Source organism: Falco cherrug, chromosome 4 (genome assembly GCF_023634085.1).
Source record: "Falco cherrug isolate bFalChe1 chromosome 4, bFalChe1.pri, whole genome shotgun sequence".
Lineage (NCBI taxonomy): Eukaryota > Metazoa > Chordata > Aves > Falconiformes > Falconidae > Falco > Falco cherrug.
Genome location: NC_073700.1, coordinates 1,730,460 through 1,752,563, shown reverse-complemented (window position 1 = coordinate 1,752,563; position 22,104 = coordinate 1,730,460). Strand labels below are relative to the sequence as shown.

General features: G+C 38.8%; 1 protein-coding gene across 3 annotated transcripts in view; it reads right to left on the bottom strand.

Moving 5' to 3' along the window:
• CENPP (centromere protein P) overlaps positions 1-22,104 on the bottom strand; it is a 151,619-nt gene that overhangs the window by 10,669 nt on the left and 118,846 nt on the right. The gene's annotated exons all lie outside the window — the stretch shown is intronic.

Sequence of the window (22,104 nt, the reverse complement as noted above, 5' to 3'; positions counted from 1 at the left end):
GCAATGTTGTAACCTAAGGTCAATGATTCCAATTAGAGTAAAACACGGCAACCTCTTCAGTAAACAGACAGCTTAGTTAAAGCATAAACCTAAACATTGTTAGCACATCAGAGGTCAACTTCCATCAGATCAGTATCATATGCTTAGGAGAAGATGGCAACACGCTTATATTTTTGGCTAAGCATAAACATATATTTGAAGCAACTGGGATATGTAATAAATTACAGCTATGAAAACAAGCTGTTCCATCTACTACTGCAGGAGAAAAACGTTGACAAAGCCTGGTTTTAAACAGTAAAATATGACTCAGAGAATTACAAAAGAGAAACCTTCTATGAACATGTTCTTGCATACTATATTTTCTTTAATGTTTGCACCAAAAACTGCTTAACATGCTTTGCAGGGTAGAGAATTATAGTATCTTCAAAGAATGGCACATTGAAAGTTCAAAGCAGAAAGGATCTCAAAAGTCACCACATTTCTCATTTTGTGCGATTAAAGGCAATGAAACCAAGAAAAGATAATGCACTTTTCCCCTTCAACTAAATTACACAGCATAAAAAAACCTGCATTTGCAAAACGGATTTATAAAACTTCACCACTCGTAATTACATCTCAGGATAAACACATCTTCCATCTTCCCATCTAAGGAAATGTTGTGCTCCAGTAAAAGTCCTGCTGGTGATCTGTGTTATGCAAATTACACAAAACTACAAGTATCTTCAGAACCCAAGAACAAGTTTACAGAAATAAGTGCACAGCAAAAAAGCATTTTGCCAGTGTGGCAGCCACACTGCACCTTGCATTGCTCAGCTCCCCTCCAGAGCTAGAAACGCAAGTGGTACTGCCAGCACGCACGTTTCCTTCTCAGTAGAGGAAAGCAGAGAAAAGGAGAATTTAGGGGCCAGACTTGAGGAATAACAGTATGAATGTCACCCTGGAGAGGGGAAATCTTTGCAGAAAATGTTTCCCAACATTTCCTCACACGCTCAGGATATGCCTGGTTTCCTCCCGTAGTACACATGCAGCTGGTTACTTGGACAGAAATTCTGAACCCACCCAGTTCCAGACCTGCACTTTTTAGCTGACCAGATCCGTAACTCGGGAGTACAGATCACTCCAGTAAGATTCAATCTTACATCTACTTCTTCAAGTTAAGTCAATGCTCTACACCAGTACCTGAAACCAGCTGGGAGGAGGTCTTACACATCACCAGCCCAAAACTCACAGAGCATTAGCAAATTGCCAATGAAGTTCCTTTGCTTTGCTCTTCTTTTTATCTGCAGTTGATTACAGCTTCGCTCTTTTGGCCCCTACACTGTTTCCATTGCCATTTATTTTCTTTCTTTCACATTTCCATAACATCGTTTTTCGTGCTTGGTCCAACCATGACTCTACAGTAGATGATGCATTTGTCACTATTTGCTATATGACCATTAATTTACCATACTGTTTGTATTTCCATATCGGATCTAGGCTGTACGCCTGCAGAAGAGCCAAACCAGCTTGACCTTGGCCCAAATACACATCCCATGGCATCTCTTCCAAAGCATTTGATTTCAGTATCACTTCGTCATATGGTAACCATATGTTTATTACAGCAGACTTGGAAAAAATTAAATACATACTAGAAGTTTATTTTTAAAATGTGAAGAAAAATATAATTAAATGAAAATGAAACACTGGAAAGAGCAGGAAGGGATACATAATAGAACACTTAGCAAACACAGAAGCTGCAGACGTTTTTTCTTTACTTTTTTTCTTGCTGGGGCAGAGATCAGTCTTCTCTCTGTTACTTCTCTTGAAAGTTGCCAAGGCAAAAGATTTCCACTAGTTTATGAAAAATTATACTCCTGACCAATGTATGGCATTTACAAACCAGTGTTTCTAAAAGCAAAAGAACCAGGGTCCTTTATTCCATGTTTGCTTGCCTAGTAAACAGGCACATTGGAAATTAGAAAATACTTCTCCAAAACAGCTGAAAAGACTTGCAGGCTTGCTCGCTCTGCCTTCAGAGACTTCACATTTCCCCAGTGGACACCCTGCACTACCCCAGGTTCCAAAATTATCTTCATGTATTCATGCTGCCCTCAGACACAGACGCTGCCAGACCTGAAGATTACAGTGGGCCATGGGCAAGAGGCTAGAAATGAGTCCAGGAACCAAGAAAGCTTCTGCTGCTAAAAGATCACCTTCCGTGCAATCCCGTCACATGCATCATCTGGAACCGACTGCCTAGACATTGCACGGCTCCCTGAAGCCTGTCCTCCTGGAAACAAGTCTGCCAGACCTACCGATCAGTGGAAGAATGTACAGAAAACAAGCTTACCATCTGCTACTCAGGGACAGCACATCCCCCATCACTTACTTCTGTACCAGATATTATTGATTATCCACTTAAACTGAAGAATTGCATCCTCTGAGTGAGTTCTGGCTTTCCTTTTGCCTTTTAAAGTTTCAATAACCCAGTTTTTCTAGATTAAAATTTTAGGGCCTATTTGTTATTTTATTTAAATTTTAAAATACACTGTCTTAACACAAAGATGGCTGTAGTGTCATCCGCTGCACAGGTATCTACACAGCTCCAAGTCCAAGACATACTAATTGATTTGTTCTTTGTGGTAGAGCATTAACACTGCACCAGGGCATTTCTGCTGGTGGAAATCCACAGTACACCAGTAGAGCTCAGTAGTTCTGTTCTTCCTCTACAAGTTTACTGACATACTGTTTTTCACTATATGGTATTTTGAAACCCTTACCCTACTTCTGCTGTTAAGTATAACTAAACACTTCTTGATGATAAACTGAATATAACGGACTGTGTGGAAATCAGCAGATATGTCTAATTTAGCAAAAGAGATACTAAGCAGTCAAGGACAGTATAGAGACAAAAAAAAAAAAAAAAAGAAAAATTATGAAAGGAAAAAAGATGCCGTATTAAGAACAGCATGAAGAATCAAAAATTTTAAAGAAAGAATTGTGAGCCAATTTTTCAATAATCTGAAGGAAGTAGACTGCAGAAAAGGCATTTTTAGGAGAGAAATTACAACAGAAGCAAGATACTTCATAGATCTTTAAATATTTTTCTGCATAGGAGATACTGCAAAATCCTCTGTAAGCCTTTCTGATGGCTTAGTAAAAGGGCCCAGGATTGCATAAAGCAACTTGGATTTAAAAACAGAAAAGTTGATTATCAAGTGTGACCCAACTTGCTTTTGTACAGTTTACATTATCAAGCTTCTCCAGACAACGGATTTTAAACATAATCTAAATAAAAGCAACTGAATTTAGTTAATGACTTGGCTCTGAAGCTATGGTAGTTTTTTCCAAGTACCCTGAAGAATTAAAATTAATAATAAAAATCATAGGACACAATAAAGAACATCAAGTTCATCTAAATTAACTCAATATTAGGCATTTAATTTTTAAAAAGTATGATTAAAAAAGTTTTTAGACAAATTATTCAGCCTATGCTGATTATTTACTACTGTGGTTGTTTCATCTTGACTGTGGACCAGGCAGAGGCTAAAAATGCACAGTTAAGGACAAGAGTCAGAGAACTACTGTGAACCAATAAAACTCTCTTAATTTATACAACTAGAAGAACATTGGTACAGCCCATTGGTACAGTAACTAGACTTTGAGATACGTCATCCCTAAAGTGTACCTGCCTCAGATGAGAGAATTTTTTCCTTTTTCATTTGACTCCATTAGCCAGCAAGTCAGTTCACATAAACAGCCAGTAATTAACATAAATATAATATACCCAAAATACATATTACCAATTGTTGTGTAGCATCAACACTTTTCATCCTTCCCCCAAGTTTTTTTGTACTACAGACTTTGCAGAGAGAAACTCAAAGCAAGAAGGATGGCACACAGTAAGGGACAGAACAAAATAATCTAATAAATCCAGTTATTATTACTTACTTATCAACACTGGCTGCCAATTAATAGATCAGATATATGAAAGGTATTTGCAGTCTTGTTCAAATAAAGCTTAGAGAACTGCCTTTCTGAAAGAGTCTGAAGGGTTATTCGCTTCCATGTGGGCAAACGTTTATCTTACCTGGTAAAGACATGTATGTCCATAGACCCACCTGGAACATCTAAAATGTCTGCAGCATAATTCCCTATTGCATATAGTACAACAATATTCATTTATCTAGCCACCATAAGGGCCATATTTTTATTTAAACATATGCAGATAGGTACATAAAATGCACTGTCATGTAAATCAGTGCTTATTTTCACAGAAACCATAGTAGTAGTATTCCTGAGCATCAGAAAAAGGTTTAACATCTGCACGAGGTGAAAAGCAAAGCTTTCTATAAAAACATGCCGTAGATACATTAAAATCTTTTCCCCAAAACATCCTCTTTTAAGTGGTTCTACAAAGCATTACATTTAGGACAGTCTCAACAAAAACCTGCCACCTAGTAGCTTGCATTTGTCTGGTTATTAACAATTATCAACAAATATTCCGCTTATGTGAAAATAAACATTAACATGAAATGCCAACATACCTGATGCTATCAACAAGAGCAGGATCCAGTCCTGTTGAAAAGACCCTGAAAGCTTTAAAGCCACTCAATTCCTTTCATGTAATACCCAAATATAGTTCTTTAAATTTGGCTGTCAAAACCATGACATTTCAGTTTATCAAACGCATTCTTAGCATAAAGAACAGCGACACAGGAAACATTCTTGAGAGGGCCCAAGCATCTACGAGAAGCAATTTACAGTACATCAAAACATTTAACAATTTGTAATTATGGTATGTGTAAGGGTGTGAAGCTGTCAATAAATAATACTCTTAAAAATGGTCAACTGTCCTCAAACTTTGATCTATTAAATTACCTCAGAAAGAAAGCAGTAAAACCCCAAATAACAAAACAGAAGAAAAAATAAGGAGCACTAAGAAACGGCAATGCTATTCACTCTGCAACTCTGTAGTATACCTTAAGACTAAATCTTTCACAACAAGGATGATTTTGACTCAAATATTTGTATACTGCCAAGTACAAAAAAATTCAGGGCAGTGATGAGAATTCTTCAGCCTATCCACTAGGAGAAATCGCATGCAGCTGCCAGGCAAAAACATATTCTTATGCTCCACCTTATTTAGTTTTTAAATGCCAAAGTTGTGGTCACCAAGAATGTACTGTGATGCGTGTATATAAATATTTGGTTTATTGCTAGGTACTGCTATAATACAAAGAAGTAATAGTAATAACTAATACTAGCTGCCAGTGTTGTTCATTCACTTTCGATGCAACCCTGAGGCATTTTTTAATTTGAATTTAAATGGCTGGCATTGCAGAAACATTTGAAACAAAATAAATTTTGCTCTTGGAGAAGTCCAGTTGAAAGAAAATTAGTTCATATTACAGCTTATTTTTTTCATTTTTCTTCTTCAGTTTTTCAAACAATTGTTTAATTCTCTGGTGTTTTTAAAGCTTTAAGGAAGTAAAGGAACACAGACACTCATGCACGTAAAGTTAGTGTATGTTTAAAGCCTTCCCTTCTGCAGTTGTATGCTAACAAGAGGATTAGTCCTAACTCACCAGCGCTAGGCTGCAGCATGCTGCCTGTGTGCAGCGCAGCTACTGGCCCCCAGCCTCTGCCAGAACGTGCTCGAACACGCTGAAGGCGAGGAAGGGCAAGAAGCCCGCGAGCCCTCTGCTCCCCGTCTGCACCCATCCCAGATTCCTCCACAACCCCCCCAGCTACCAACTGTTTTCCACACAAACCGATGGCAAAACGCCACTGTTTGGCCTGAGTTACTGGCAACTCCAAATGGAATGATCATGGATCTAGATTGCGGAATGACTCCAGGACTGCTGGAATTCAGTGTGCTTTGCAAAAGGACGAAGCTAGTACTGCATGGCATATAGCAACACATTGCTTTGATTCGGAATGCAACTCCACATGCATGAAATCAATTAATGTTCATTGATTCCACAATCATTTGGGTTATTAGAAAAGTCAGTTTAGCAAGGTACAACAGATGCCAGAAGAATTTCTCTTTTTTCTATAGTATTAGCAGCTCAGCAAAAGGGGCACATCCTTCAGGCTTTGACCTGATGGCCTACTACCAGACAAACTGCTGAGCGCATAAGCATATTGATTATTAATTCTATTAATAAATGCCATAGACTAACTGGGTAGTCAAGATTTCAGGCCTCCACCCAAATTAAGAGCAGTATTTTAAAAGATTTTATTTTATCATACCATTTCAATATAAGCAACAGTGCACACATTTCCAGCATTCTAATTCAAGCAGCAATTAATGAATCTACAATTATTTGAGGTATATTAACAGGACAAAAAACATAAAGTCATATGAGAAGCACCAAAAATCCAGTGTTTGGTTTTCTTGTATGCACATGCAGAAAAAGAGGGAGAGAAGCAGCAATAACAAAGAGGAAAAATAAGAGAAAGGAATAAAAAGGAAAAGAGAGGGAAAGGGGCAAGTACAAGCGACCAAAGAGTAAGATCAAAAAGTTTGATAGTAATGGATGGATGAGTAAAAATAGTTCAAGAAGGAAATTAAAGCAACAAAGGGAAGACTTTGCATTCCCAGCATTTAAACACGTAGTTATTCCCAGCTTGTATAAAAAGATGAGGATGTAACACTCAAAGACAGGCTACATTTCCAGACCCAAGCTGAGTCCCACAGCAGGAAGGGTAAGGTATACACAGATAATCAATGGTTAGGTAGGAAACATTTGAGAAGGCAGGCAAGCACTATAGTGTTATTTAAAAAGTCGTTCTGGACTGCTTCAATATTCATTTTTTCCCCTGTAGAAAGACCTCTGGATGACTCTTCCAAAACACACTGCAAACTAACATTTGAGGCCTCCAGCATATTCCTCATCTTTGGCTTTTTCTATTTTTATTCCTTTCTGTTTTGGAATAAGCTCCTGTATTAGCATTTACTTGCAGCTGCCCCTGCCAGTGCAAAAGTAGCACTGTCTAGACTATGTACATCTTTATGCCTCTTGAAAATAACGCAGCTGATAGCTTCTACAGCTCTTATAACTCCAAAAGTCCCACTTCTCATTTTTAACATAACCTATTGCCCTATGAATTCAGAATTACTAACAGTTCAATCCTTACTAATTCATAGCATCTTTCCTGCTAAATTCTATGAGACAAAGACGTTACAACATTCAATTATCTAAGTACTCACTATGAATGTACCTTATAAAATCTCCCAGCTGTTTGAAACAAAACGAGCAAATGCTTCTGACAAAATCATTTATTCTGCCTTGTACAATACACATAACGTAACACAAGTAGACTATGAAATACAGAAAAAGTAGCGAACAAAGAATTAGGTATCAATCACTGCTCCAAAATATCACAGAGTCCCTCTGTCTTCCCAACTGCTTTAATAACCAGTGTAGTGTGTGTGTAAGCCTTTTCCAATGAGTCAGTCACACAGCTGAAATACTGCATCTTTCCATTTATTTTCACCACGACTGTTATAGTCAAGCTATAGTCAAGCTAACCTTTAAGCTAGTGGTAAAAATTCAGTGCTAGATGCAACTACATCCTCATTTTCTTACGCTGATATACTTTGGTGACAATATTTATTTCTTCCCATTTGTCTATCTTGATTATTACAAATTTAAGTTCATGCATGCTTGCAGAACAAAACTGCTACTCTTACTCTAGTACTGCTGGGAAGAAGCTTCTGGTGCATTACCATAGGGAACATGCTGGAGCATTACCATGGGTGGATGCATTAAATTAGTGTTAAAAGCACCAGTTCTTTGGTGCAGGAGAACACTTACTCCATTTATGAACTGTTTTTCATCTCATAAGAACAAAGTACAGATGTTGATGACAATCACTTCATTTTATCGCCTGAAGATAGACAGAAAAAACATTTTACATATTTAATTCAATTTCATGACAAAAACAGGTTTTCAAGAGAAAAACAACTTGGCTGAGTGTTGCTGCTGTAACCACTAGGCACAGATAGCTCTGCTCAGTTTTCCCCTCACTGAATCATGAATAAAAAAATAAAGAAACTTTTTCAAAAATTTCAGATGGTTTGGAATTATTTAAAAACATTAAATACTAATCTGAGGTTAACAGTACTTTGTAAGACATAGTTCTGAAGAAGTTTACACTTTACAGTATTACTGAAAAAATAATAAAAAAAATCAAAATCAAACAGCTGCACCCCTAACAACTCCCAAACTCTTTGAAGTTATGGTTAAAACAACACCTCACAATTTTAAATTATGACACTATTCAATCAGCTGTTAAGTTGTTGACTTTTGTGCTGAAATATGGCCTGCTTTGATCAGAGCTTTTTAATAACTGTTAATTAAAAAATAACTTATACTCTGATACAAGTTGTTGTCTTGTTTTATGGCACAGCTTTGAGTTAGCTTTAGTGAACTCAATCTTTTAAAAATTCACTCATAAAAGGAAAATGGGCAATTAAAGCATTTCAGACACTTGGGCAGTTAAAACAACACAAGTTACCTTGCAACCGATGTGCTTGTAAAAGGATTATGAATAAAACAGTACAAAAGTAGCAAAATGTTTTAAAGTAGAAAATGAACAACTACTAAAAGAGGAAATAAGTTAACCACACTCAGAACTGCTGCAAACATTTTTGAGTATACTCCAATCAGCCACTGAAATAATAAACAAATGCTGCTATAAACAAACATTATGCAAACACACATTCTGTCCCCAAATATGGTCCGTATTATCTCAAACTCTCATTACTCCACTTTCTACATCTTAGTATTTTCTTACTTGACAAGTAAGAAACTACAGCATTACTTTACACACCCTTCATTGTAACTTCTGCAGGGGTATGACATTTACCAATGCATCACTTTACAGACTCACTTCTGATCATCCATTTTTTTAATCTGTTTTAGTTGTATCCACTGCTGTTGGGCTTATGGGTGCTCAGCCACAAGATGAGGTAGCTACTCGCTTGAAGCGACTCTGTGTTAAAACTGTCAGATTAAAATCAGCTGACAAAACACTGCCTCAGTAATTGGCTTCTTTTTTTCTCAAAATGTTTGCCTACACAGCAATAGGTCTGATTAACAGATTCATATGTATTAGACTTAGTACAGCTAATTCAAGTACCAAGCGATGCCACAACAGCACATCCTTCTTTGGTGGCCTGCCGACTTGAGTAGCTCAGAGAGGCTGGAGCTGCCGGGGGTGTCACTGTGGATATTCCAGCTCGCCAGTTAAAGCTAACGCGGACAGGTCAGTGCACTCTGCAGCGACATCTCTGCGAGTTATGCATCGCCAAGATGCTAGCATGCAAGCCATGACATAAATTCAATCTCATATCATTTAAGTGAAGCTCATACAACTGAAATATTTTCATAAGAAACTATTAAATGATTTTTTTTCTTTCATTCAAAGTACTGCTGAAAGGTAAGAATGCCACACACTTTCTACATCTACATCTACACACTACTTTTTATTAAAAAACCCCGAACTGCCAAAACCCAAAGCCAATCTGAAAAGAAATTTGCCAGGTTAAAACACATATAAACAAAGAGGTACCAGAAAGAAAATTAATTTCACTGGAAAAAGACCCCACATACAATTACTCTGAAGCATTCTCTTAAAATTCTTGTACATATGTTGACACCCCATTCTTTCAGAAGAAATAAAGGGCTCTTCATGTACAGAATATCCATTAACTGGTTCCTTCCACACCCATTAGTTTTACTCTGCAGTAATTGCATTAATATAAACATAATTACATATAATTTAAACCTGCAGGTGGTGGAGTAAAATCTCACTTCATCCCAGTAAATATGGTAGATGGCGTACCTTTGTTCCACACATGGTATATCATAATCAGGCAATCATTATTCTTCAAGACAAATGATATGCAAAACCTCTCTGGATCTCATACTCGTTACATATGGACAACTGTGCCATATCAAAATCACCATCAGTAAAATAACAAGGCAGCACAACACCAGTTTGAACTGGTCTGCTACGTACAGATTATGTTGCCATGGTTTTCAGAAGTCTTCAGACTACAGAAGCTGAGGAAAAGTTAAATTACGCACACACAAGAGAAAAATTATACCAATAAAATGCGCTATACTTGACATAAAACTTCAAGTAAGTGAACCTCAAAGATTTTTGTAAAATTTGACAATTTTTGAAAAAGCAAAAAAATACTTATCCACCACAATAACAGACTAGAACTAACTGGTTAGACAGGTTGTGGCTAATGTGTACAAGAGAACTCTGAAAAGGTCTTGGGCAAGGCAGTCTCAGTATGTAAGACCCGTACATAGCGGCACTGCCTCAACGGGGACCTTCAAATGCTGCCCAAATGCAAACCACTGCAGGTCATCCCGTCCTCCCAGGTCAGGGGTGGAGCTGGACTACAGGCACAGTTCTGTACAGAGTACAAATCATTCCAAGAACGAAGTGAAGGTAAACATAATAATATAAAACTGCCGAGTCATTAAAAGCTATTTAAAAGCACATAGGATGAGTCAAACCAAATTCCCTTCAACTCAGTGGGAGATGGCGTCTTATTTCTTGTTAGGGGTAAAAAGAAGTAGCTTGTTTCAGTCAGTTTCTGGCAGAACAGATCGTTATCTCGAAGGTTATTTTTGTATGGAGATATATTGTTTTAAAGTGTGGTTTCATAAAAAAAGTGTCCTCCCAGCTTTCCTCCATTTTCTCTCCACCAGCCTGGTACTGCCCCCTCATCTCTGCCAGCAGAACTGCCTGGGTGGCTGTGCTGTGTGTCAGCCCAGAAAGCAAAAGCTATGAAAAAGCAGCGTTAGCTCTCTCAATATGACTAACAGCACAGCCACAAACCCAGCAGCAGGGTAACAGGCTGGAGACAGCACACCCTAGCACACGGACAGCAATGCAAATGCTGCCACTGAAGATTTCAGCTCCTCACAAGGCTATTTCCCTTAAACAGCTGCTGTACAGTGAGGAAGCAGAATAAAGAATAGCTGAAGTGCTTCTCAAAACACTTGAGGATTGGAACTGGCTAAAGGCAAATACTCTTACGTTAAAACCTCTGCTTGGCACCCACACGGAACTCTCTCAGCAGCAGCGCTGGAAGACACAGCACCTTTCTGAAGGAAGGAGCTCTGCCCGAGAACCGCGCAGGCACCTCTGTGAAAGCTGGGCTTCTCTGAGCCGCCACTGGGACACGGTGAGTTTTTGGATACCAGTAACAGAAAATTTCTGATGTTCCTGCTACTGCAGTTGAACAATCTTTCAGTCCCGAAGCAGCTGGTTTTTAGTAAGACTGCCATTTCCAAAAGAACGAACTCTTGGTTTTGAAAGAAGAAGTGCTGCGCTGTGCAAGCATTTAGAAACAGGATAGGGCAAGAGCTAAACGAGGGTCGGACACTCAGTAGATAGGCCGTGTGGACACAACAGCAATCATCAATTAAGAGGAAACCCCCTCACACTGCTTCACCAGTCCCTTCCTCAGCTGCAAGCTTCTCCTCATTATCTCAATCAGAAATAACGCTGCTCCTCCTTCAGCCAGTTGATGAGGCCTCCCGTTAACGAAGGAAAGGGAACACAAAGGATTTACTGCAAAGGAACAGAGCGGTCGCAACAAAAAGGTAAACTGGCAAAGTCTTTCTGAGCTCTGGGAAAAAACCACCACCACTAATGTCCTTCAACAAGACATGTTTATACACAACATACACACAGTCATCCAGAATAACGTATCCTGTTGAACTGATAGTTTTTGTTGTTGTAGTTTTTAGCATTTCCCTCAGGTGACCGGGGGAATTGTGCTGGAGCTTCAGGAAATATGCAACTCCCATTCTGCACAAGTTTGGCCACAAATTCTATTCAGATCATAAAGCAAACAAATAATCACTTCATGAGGTGTTTTACATCTGTACTTAATCCTGAATTTTGTGCACTGTGGAATTACAAATTCTAGAAATGTGATAATCATAAAAATACCAATACAGTATTAAAAATTAAATTTAAAAAAATTAGATATGTATACACACCCACACCTCCCTCTGTCATGTTCCCTCTTCAAATTCTCACTGGTAGCACACTGCAGAATTGCTGTACAAATAATTTTTGCCATTGTCCACTAATTCACCCAACCAACCATTTGGTGCCACTCTTTGTAATGGGAAAAACATGAATCAATAGGCAAAGACAACTAATCTTTAGATTTAAAAGGAAACTGCAAGAAAACTTTGCTATCTTCCTCAAAGCGTCATCTTGTTCCAGCTGCCAACAAATCCTTCTTTTTGACTAAAAAGCCTCAAAATACTTGTGTCCTCAGTTTACATCTCCTTCCTGAGACAGTCTCTCAGTGGAGAGGCATCCTGTTACTAATTTCTACTTAGTATTAAAGCCAATGTGAAAACACCTTGGGCAATAAACAGCAGTGATATAAGCAAGTCAACCACAGGAACCCAACAATGTCTACCAGATGAAATCTCAAACCAACACTTTCATCTGTAAGATCTAGTATTAATTTCCTTACTTCACATCTGATACAACTGAAGATGGCAACAGCATACAAGAGAAGTTTATGGAAGATGGCATTCACCTTTCAGAGAAGTATACAGTGTTCTATACGGACACTTTTTTTTTGCCATTTTGCCTACAAATGAAAAGTGCAACCAAGAACAACCAAGTAAATGGAAGCAAATAATTGCAAACAAATAGGGAGAGACCATTAGAATAATTATAGAGTCTTATTTTTAATGAATTCTAAACAATCTATTTTCAGTATCTGCACACAGATTAAGCCATCTCAATTTTCTATATTTAAAATACAAACTTCTTCTATATGTTCATTTTAGTCCAATCTTTAAATGGTTTAAGAGAAACACTGTCTCTCTGGTCTGGCTGTGATGTGAATGCCTACTGAAGAAGATGGAACTGATTGTAAGAAGCAATGGCAGGACATGAACAAAAGCCTATAGGAGGCTTACATCTGTCTGCCACAAATTTAGCAACTGTTCAGGTCACTATGACCTTCAAAACCCTCTTTTGAACCGTTCTGAACTCTTCATAGTTTACAGGAGAAAATGATCATTATGAAAGAGAAAAACAGAGAAAAATCTCTTTGGAGGTATTTCTAAGCAACAAGAACAGAATGATACTAGCGATGTGATGGTGTTTCCCCAGAACAGAAAAGCTTACAATGTCTGAAAATATTAGACCAATGTCTCTGACACAGATTTATATTCCCATAATTAAATGGGCACTTGCCAAAATGAAGATTAAAGACTACAAACTTCAAGGAACGCAAAAATATTTGTATAAATAGTATTCACTTTATACAAAGTTTGAGTACAGCAGAAATTAAAGATAATATTGTATGAACTACGGCAAGGACAAAAAAAATTTAGATTACTCCATCTTTTGTATTTATGCTGCAAAATATGATTATCTTAGGGAAAAAATTAGAAACCTCAAAATTATATTGATGAGTAACAATACTCAATAGTGGCACATGAGAAAAACCAAACCCCAAACCAAGCTCATTGTGCTATTTTAGACACACAGAAGGCATGCTCAGTTGCTAAGATGAATATTTTGGAAAAATACAAGTCAGCAAATAGCTGAAACGTAACTGCCCAACATACCAGGAAGTGTCAACATTTGATCCTGAAAAATAAGTGATACTATCTGAAAGGAAAGACAACAGGACAGTGAAAATCTTACATGTTTACTTAAAACAGCCACAGCTTTAAAGTCATATTTATTCAAGCTAGATAGACAACTTGCTTTGGAATACAACAGAGAACAGGCTCTAGACGATGGAATAATAAAAATTCTATTAAATTTCTTCGCTGATGCACATAGTTAGAGGCAGTACGTGAAACACACCAGCTTCAGATTTTAGGCAGCTGCTAAAGGAAGGGTTTACAGATTACTGTCATCTGTCTGTTCATTAGCATTTTAGATACAAAGTGAGGAAACTATCTCAAATAAAAATGGTGCTGTGGGATCGAATGGAAGTGTAACCAAGAGGCTTTGAGTTGTGGTAATAATTAGCGTCTTGAGAAAGTTCACACTAATGGATATTAATATTTTATATATTCCATTCACTTCAGTGAAGAACTGCAGTTGGGATGCAGTTACAGTTGAAACCCAAGCGTTTTCTGTAAATAGATCCTAGCTACCTACATCTCATATTGCAAGTCTAGGTTTATTCCCACCTAAAGAAGTACCCAATGCTTTTTGCAATGTATTGTTAATATTTTTAAACATGTGAGGAAAATCTGTTTTTAATATCTCTTAAGGTTTCCCAGCAACATTTTTTCCTTCTTCTATGGTTTTTTTCCTTAAGGATATTGGTGACCGCTGATTACAAAAAGGAATGCAGTAACTGCTATAGGTTTTAGAAATGCAGTGTACTGCCAATCCCAAATTCTCCATCTCGTGTTTTGTGCTGACTTTAACAGTTACAAATGTATTTTTTCCCCATTGCTATTTTTTTCCAACTATAAACTTACGTGTTACATTTTTAAAAAAACAAACACATCAGTAATTTCAAAGTTTAGGATTCCATCTTTGATCAAAACCAGCCAGCAACAGCAAAGATTCATTATGACTACTAAGAGTAAAGCAATTTAAAATTTTATTACAATGAAAGGTTAAAAAAAATGCTGCTGCAATTTCCAGTAGTCTCTTTTCTTTCAGATTCCTGAACAAAATAGAAATAGCTTTAAATTCCTGAATGCGGATGTGTTTTTTGACTTACAGAAATAATATTTTCATCAGTATTTTGGAATAAATTAAATGATGGATCCAACTTCAATAAAGCCCTCCTCTAAACAACATGGTGAAACAGAAGGCATAAGGAAGCGTGTATTAACGATAATGTGACAGACAGCTATTAAAAATAAGGATGACTGTGGAACATTTAAAGCTACAGAACGTACTCTTTCCTTGGTACCAGGTGAGCCATGGTAACAGGTGATAGTGGTTTTTGCCCCCAGATAAGGAAACCGATAAACTATATGCTAAGGTGTGCATGCATGTGGCTACTCCTCACCTGTGGCACTGCTAGGAAGATACCATGAAGGAGTTCAGAACACCAGAGAGAACAGGAGGAGAGTATTGTATATGCAGGTGGCCCACCCTGACCTGCTGTACCACTAATCAGACTGCAACACCAAGAGGCAGAATACTGTAGAATCAAAAAGGGGGGTGGGGGTGGGTGGGTGTTGGTAGTATCAAGCTTTCCTGTGATGCTCAAGGAAAGAATGACAGGACAACCATTTTATAATTACTAGGTATAACAGGGAAGCTGTAAACCTTGGCAGGCTATATATATTGAAGCGGCTGAGAAAAGAACTTGTGAGGGGAAAAGGATTAAAGGAATATAAAGTAAAGCAAATAACGTGATCAGGACTGCTCAGGGGCACCCTAGGATGAAGTCCTACACCTGATCACAAAGCCTGGAGAAGAAGAGTAAATCTGTTTCTGTTTGATCATACTTGTGTCTGTCTGCCTTCTATGGTCCAAAGGACCTGGGGTGTGCTCTCTGGTATTGATGGAGAAACACCAGAATGGGAGGACTGGGTATCCTGAAATTCTAACACTGTATATAAAGGTGGAGGACCTAGAGATGAAACGTGGCACCAGTACCGTTCTAGATTCAAGCATCTAACTGCCATAATAATGTTTTCAGTTTTGTTTTCCAATATTTTCCCAATAATTACTGATGTTGTATATGCTTCTGTGGCTGGCACTGAGCATTGAGCTGGTATTTTCATTTGCAAGCATTGTTTAAAGATCAGGGTGGAAGACTAATACCAAGGCAGTCACATCACCTTTGGAGGTGCTTCACCTAAGGTTTAGCCAGTGACAGTAAGGAGAGGACTTCCTAAGATTCAAGGGGCCAGTGCCACTTGCCGTGCCAGGATATCTTGGAGGGCATGCCCTACAAGAGAAAACCTCACTGGGTCTATGCAGGTATCTATGATGTCTGGCACCTTCATTATGATTTGAAGAAAAATGCCCAGGAGCTTAAGATAGCACTAATTCAGCGAGACCTGGGCAGGCTGGAGAGCTGGGCAGAGAGGAGGCTAATGAAGCTCAGTAAGGGCAAGTGTGAGGTCCTGCACCTGGGAGGAACCAGCGCCCACACCAGTACAGGCTGGGCTTGACCTGCTGGAAGGCAGCTCTGCGGAGAAGGACCTGGGCGTTCTGGTGGGCAGCAAGTTGCCCGTGGGCCAGCAGCGTGTCCTGAGGGCCAAGAAGGCCAGTGGGATCATCCTGGGGCGCATTAGGAGGAGCGTGGCCAGCAGGTCGAGGGAGGTGACCCTCCCCCTCTGCTCCGCCCTGGTGAGGCTGTGTTTGGAGTGCTGTGTCCAGTGCTGGGCTCCGGTTCAGGAGACAGGGAACTACTGGAGAGGGTCCAGCGGAGGCTACGAAGGTTGTGAGGGGACTGGAGCATCTTCCTTCTCAGGAAAGGCTGAGCGAGCTGGGCCTGTTCAGCCTGGAGAACACTGAGAGGGGAGCTTATCAATGCCTACAGGTATCTTAAGGGTGAGTGTCAACAGGACGGGGCCAGGCTCTTTTCAGTGGTGCCCAGCAGCAGGACAAGGGGCAGTGGGCACAAACGGCAACACAAGAAGTTCCTTCTGAATATGAGGAAGAACTTCTTTCCCTTGAGGGTGACAGAGCCCTGGGGCAGGCTGCCCAGCGAGGCTGTGGGGTGTCCTGCTCTGGGGACATTCAAACCCGCCTGGACATGACCCTGTGCAGCCTGCTCTGGGTGAGCCAGCTTTAGCAGGGCGTGGGCTAGATCGTCTCTAGGGGTCCCGTCCAACCCTGACCAGTGCGGGATTCTGTAAAATAGTTAACAAACACTGCCTTCAGTAAAGGTGCTGCAGTCTGGAAGACAAAAAACCCTATGTCTGTAAAAACACAAAGCAGCAAAGTGTCCTAACAAAATAAGGAGATTAAGAGGTACTCAAATAGTGACAGACATACTACCTGTAGCAAGACATACTAAGCAAGGAAGGGTAGGTCACACTATTTGTAGATACTGTAAGAAAAAAACTTCACTTTCATCTGGTAATGGATGGATAGTCAGGCAGAAGATGTGGACTTTCCAACATTTGCATATGGTACTTCTCACAATGAACTTATAATTGCAGAGAACAGAACATTTCATGGCTTGATGTCTTGCAAGGAACATCCATGTTGTTCCTTTAATACTGTTCAACAAGACAACATCAACATGTAGTATAAGATACATATAAAATACCCACATATGTAAAATACTCTCAGATAATTCTGAAATAACTTTAAAAGGAGACTCATGTTACAAATAAAATTATTTTTTAATGTTTTTGGGGAAGATATCCAAAGAGTTGTGGGGTTTTGGTTTTGTTTTTTGTTTGGGTTTTTTTGTTTTTTTGGGTTTTTTTTTTGGTGGCAGGGGTGTGTGTAGAATTAATGTCAACAGAATTAAAAATCTATAAATATACTCCATATGCACAAGTTCCACAAAAGCTCAAGTGCTCAGAATCCATAACAGCACAGGTATACAATTTTTTTGGGGGGAGGGCTTGGTACAAATCCTAGAAACAGTCTGTCATGACTTGCTCCAAAAATAAGATGACTGATGCTGTCCACTTACACAATCTCCATATTTTTAGTCAACAATTTTCTCTGTTTTACTCCAAACCATAGTAAGAAAAAAGCCAGATCTCCAAAACCTATACTGCATGGCTGCCGTATATATTGTCTGAAACATCGTTACTTGGCAATTCCTCACTAGCTAGGAGTCAGCCCTACAAATAATTCCACGTTCTACTTAGAGAGGTCTCAGAGCAAGAACACTCAAAGAGCCAATAAAGTTGGCAAGAAAACACATTGCCTTTTCTCTAATCTTGTTCAGAATATATGCAATAAGTGAACCAAAAAAAAATTTATATACATCCATTTGAAACTGCATAGATTTTATTTTTTTTAAAGCCTATTTGAATGTCATCTTAAGTCACATTTTGTAATCAAGCATGCTATCTATATACCCTTCCAAACTGCTTCCAAATTCCTTAGGGTTTGCCAACTATTTATAGAAATCTGTTCATAAGTTCTGCCTGGAGAAAAGACTGTATAGGGAAATTCTAAGAGCAGCTTTGCAGTATCAAAGAGAATGGAAAGCACAGCCCACTACAGCGGTGCATCCTCAGAAGGATGGGAGATTAAGAAAAAATTTTCTCAATGGCAGTCAGACATTGGAACTGGCAGCCAAGAGAAGTTGTGTAAACTCTGTCCCTGATGCCTTTTAAACCCAACTGAACAGAAGCTTGTTCTGAATTCAATCTTCACACTGCTTTGAGCAGCAGGTTGGACTACATGACCTGCATGACCTCCTGAGCACATCATACAGCAAGTTGAGAAGGCAATTTAAGCAGTACTGTACGTTAGTAGCAGCTGTCTTAAATAAATGCATTCTTTCTTCTACCCTGATAAGCTAGGTTATACCTAGCATTAAATTGGCTCAGTGAGCGCTATTCCTGTTCTAGTCATGTGCTTTGTTTATCCATTATGCACATAAAACATTACATTTTTAAAAGGTATGATGTAGAAATGAGGTTTCATGGTCTTTATAAGATGTGATCATAAAAAGTTACTTCAACACTTCTTTCTATACTCATACATCATCTCTCAAATTTCCACTCCTAAACTGACCAATCCCAGATGCCTGACTTCTTAACTTTGCTTAAAAAAAAATATTCTAAGATGTCCTCCTTATATTCTTTCAGCCTGCTGGCTTGCTTTGATGACTAAGGTATTACACTTCAGGCATTTTCAATTATCAGATTGACAGATGTTGTTCCTCCTCTGTTTCAGCATGCTCCATGCATTTAAGTGGCCTTTCAGACAGAATTTGAAAATCTGTAAGTCATTTTCAACATCACAGATTTCTATTATATTAACTTATACATTAATTTTAGCCCCCTCTGAGATTTAGAACAGAGCCACAACAGTGAGCCTAAGTTTCTCCTCTGACCATTCATTCCTACAGGAAGAAGAAAAATTGATGACAAGAAAAATAACAGTAGTATTGTTGTACACTGACTAATACTTCTCCTTGCTGTGAAAGGAAACGAGGCTACCGATGCCCCCAGGAAATTCAGAAAAAATAGAATTCGATGTTGTGGAGAAGCAGTGTAGAAAGTTAAGCTTAGAGGATGAAGAAAGAGCAGCAGCAAAAAAGATTCCTTTTGCCACTTAAACTTTGGAAGTAATTCCATAAGATCAAAAAATGTTATTCTCTACGTCATAAATATTCATGTATTCCCTCATGGTATAGGAGTAGATATCACAAGCAGACAAATTTTATCTGTTACTACTGTCTGAGGAAATGAATGCAAACATACAGATGCAGAGGAGAGCATATGTTATTGATGTTATATATAGTTCCAAAACTCTGTGGGGATATGTTGAATATATACATTAGCTAAAGTCTGTGCATCAATTCATCCTGTGCCAAGAGCACTGCTCCTTAATGAATTCCACTTTTTGGTTCAAAAGGTTATAGTTAACGCTACCCACTGAGGTGAACAAGTTCTGTTGGGATAGCAGAAGAAAGCATCTACTGTCGCTCCATATTGCCATAACTAGGCTGCTTCACAATACCCGGGTAAAGGTTACTTGTACGGTAGGGCTAGCTCGAAAAGCAGACTTGCTCTTACACACTTCCCTAGCATAGTTCTGAAAGGGTTCTAATTCTTTATTTCATTTCCACTTAATGTGGTAACAGATCAGGAAACTCAAGCAGAAATAATGAGCTGATGACAATTAGTAGAAATACCTAAAATTTAAAAAAATACTTTAAACCAGTATAGGGGTCCAGGAGTGTTGCTGCCTTAACTCATGGGAACCTTTATGTCCACAGAAGTGAAATTTAGATCAGTGTTTGAAAAGAACGTCTTATGAGGAAGAACGAGAAAACAAATTCATTTCAACCATATCAAATTGCTTAGAAGCCTATTTCCACTATTGGTTCTCATCTAATAGGTACAGTTGGAGAGGTTATAAAAATCCGTTGTAACCACTATAAACAGGCCCAATGCCAACGCAAATTCTAAGTCCTCTTCTCAAAAATGAGAAGATTGCCTTGAACAATTTCTACTGGATAATTTCAGCAAAGTACGAGGGAAAGCCTCTTCAACTAACAAGCTGTAAGAGAAAGAGATCAGCCTCTGTTTTATGAAGAATCCATGCCAGAGGCTCCACGCTCCCACGTTAACTTCACACATCCTATGGCTCTTGCTCAAGACACTGAGCAGCAGTGCTCTGGTGGCAGTTTGCCGTAAGATACAAAATAATAACAAGTTATTTTAATTATTAGTCACTGCTGTTTACTGTTTGCCCCTTCTCTCCTCAAAGGAGACCATTCCACATTAAGGCATCTTAACAGACAATAACATTCGTATTGCACAACTCATTCCACTGACTAGCCATGCATACGGGATAGGCAGGCATAACAATACTGAGAGACGAAGCAGATACTGGTAACTTGCTCTGCTCTCAGAGTGAATTATTCACATAAACACAATAAATATTAGATCCCTGAGGACAGTGCAATGTTTTTCACTTAGACAGAAATTACCTGAACTGCATTCAGACATCGAAATAATTTGCAAGACCACCCCAGTCTGAGGTTTTAGCAGAATATACAATATTTTTTCTTTAGTTATTACAACCGGCAAGTTTGCATGGAATATTTGAATGTAAATAACAATATTAAACCCATATTTAATTGTTAGACTTACACGCATTTAAATCTTATTGGAAGGCAGCAGATGACGCCCATTTTCAGACATTTCTTTTACAATTCAAAAAGCACCCAAGCCCTTCAGATATCGGGTAACCATGGGACACTCACTGTAACAGCTCCTACAATTTTCAAGCATTATTGTTCATTGTAGGAAAGTGTAATGTCATTTTCATAAAGAGTGAGCTATGTCTTTGCACATCCCTCAGATTGTCTTTGTTTCTTCCTTAATGAAAGTTGAGAAAAAGGTAAGCAAGGGCCTCACAGGCATTCTGTTCCATGCTAATGGCAGGTACTACTAAGATCACACACACACACACAAAGCCAGGTTAACAAGAGGGATGAAGGAGAAGAACAAAGTAGGTTGTTTAGTACAACAGGCTTTTGTTTGGATATTTCTACTTCAGTGAGTGTAACAGAAATGCCAGATGGCACCAGATACATACAGGAGAAACTTTATCTTGGTATGCTTATTAAAGGAGAACAGTGATTTAAAGGTGGCCACAAGGAAGGCTAAACATGGATACCACCAGAACTATAATGCCTTCAGGACTTTTACTCACATATTAGAAGCAGCAACATTAACAGAGGAGGTGGGTGCTTACAAGCAATTGCTTACTGTGCAAAACTCAGGAATACACATAAAACAGATGAACAGATCATCTCAGATCCTTAAAATTAGCAAGCTTTTGTGCTTCACTGCTCATGCTAAAGGACCTGTTCTAGAGAAGTCTAAATACTGATTCAGTAACACCTTACGAGATCCTTCAGTCTGCTCAGAGGATGTAGGATTCTCACTGTATGATCTAGCAGAGAAGACAAGACCGTGTCCCACTCAGTTCTGGAAAGCTGCTAGAAGACGTTGACCTTTCAAAAAATACAGAGATGACAATCTAAAAAATTGAGCTCTAAAGACTTACTAGAATTCAGTGATCAGAGATGCCAGATGCGAAGCAGATGCTCTGGTTATTAAACCAGGGCTTCGTGTGAGCCAGATCCACCTTACCGCCCTACCAGCAGGCACTGCCGTGTCCCAGCCAGGCAGGCTTTCTGGAGGTGTGTGCCTGAACACTCTCAGAAGATGATCCTGAGACAGCTGTCGGCAGCATAAGAAGCTGCATCTAAACATACACTGAAGTGAGTGTTATCACTTCTGTCTCTAATAAACACACCGTCATTTAAATACATGGAGTCTTTTACCTGACATGTATAACCATGAGAAGATATAATTTGTGATTGGTTTTCCCCACTTGTGCTAGAAGAACTGTTGTCCTATTGTTTGACTCACCCTTTACAAATCAATGCTTTTAGCACAGGTG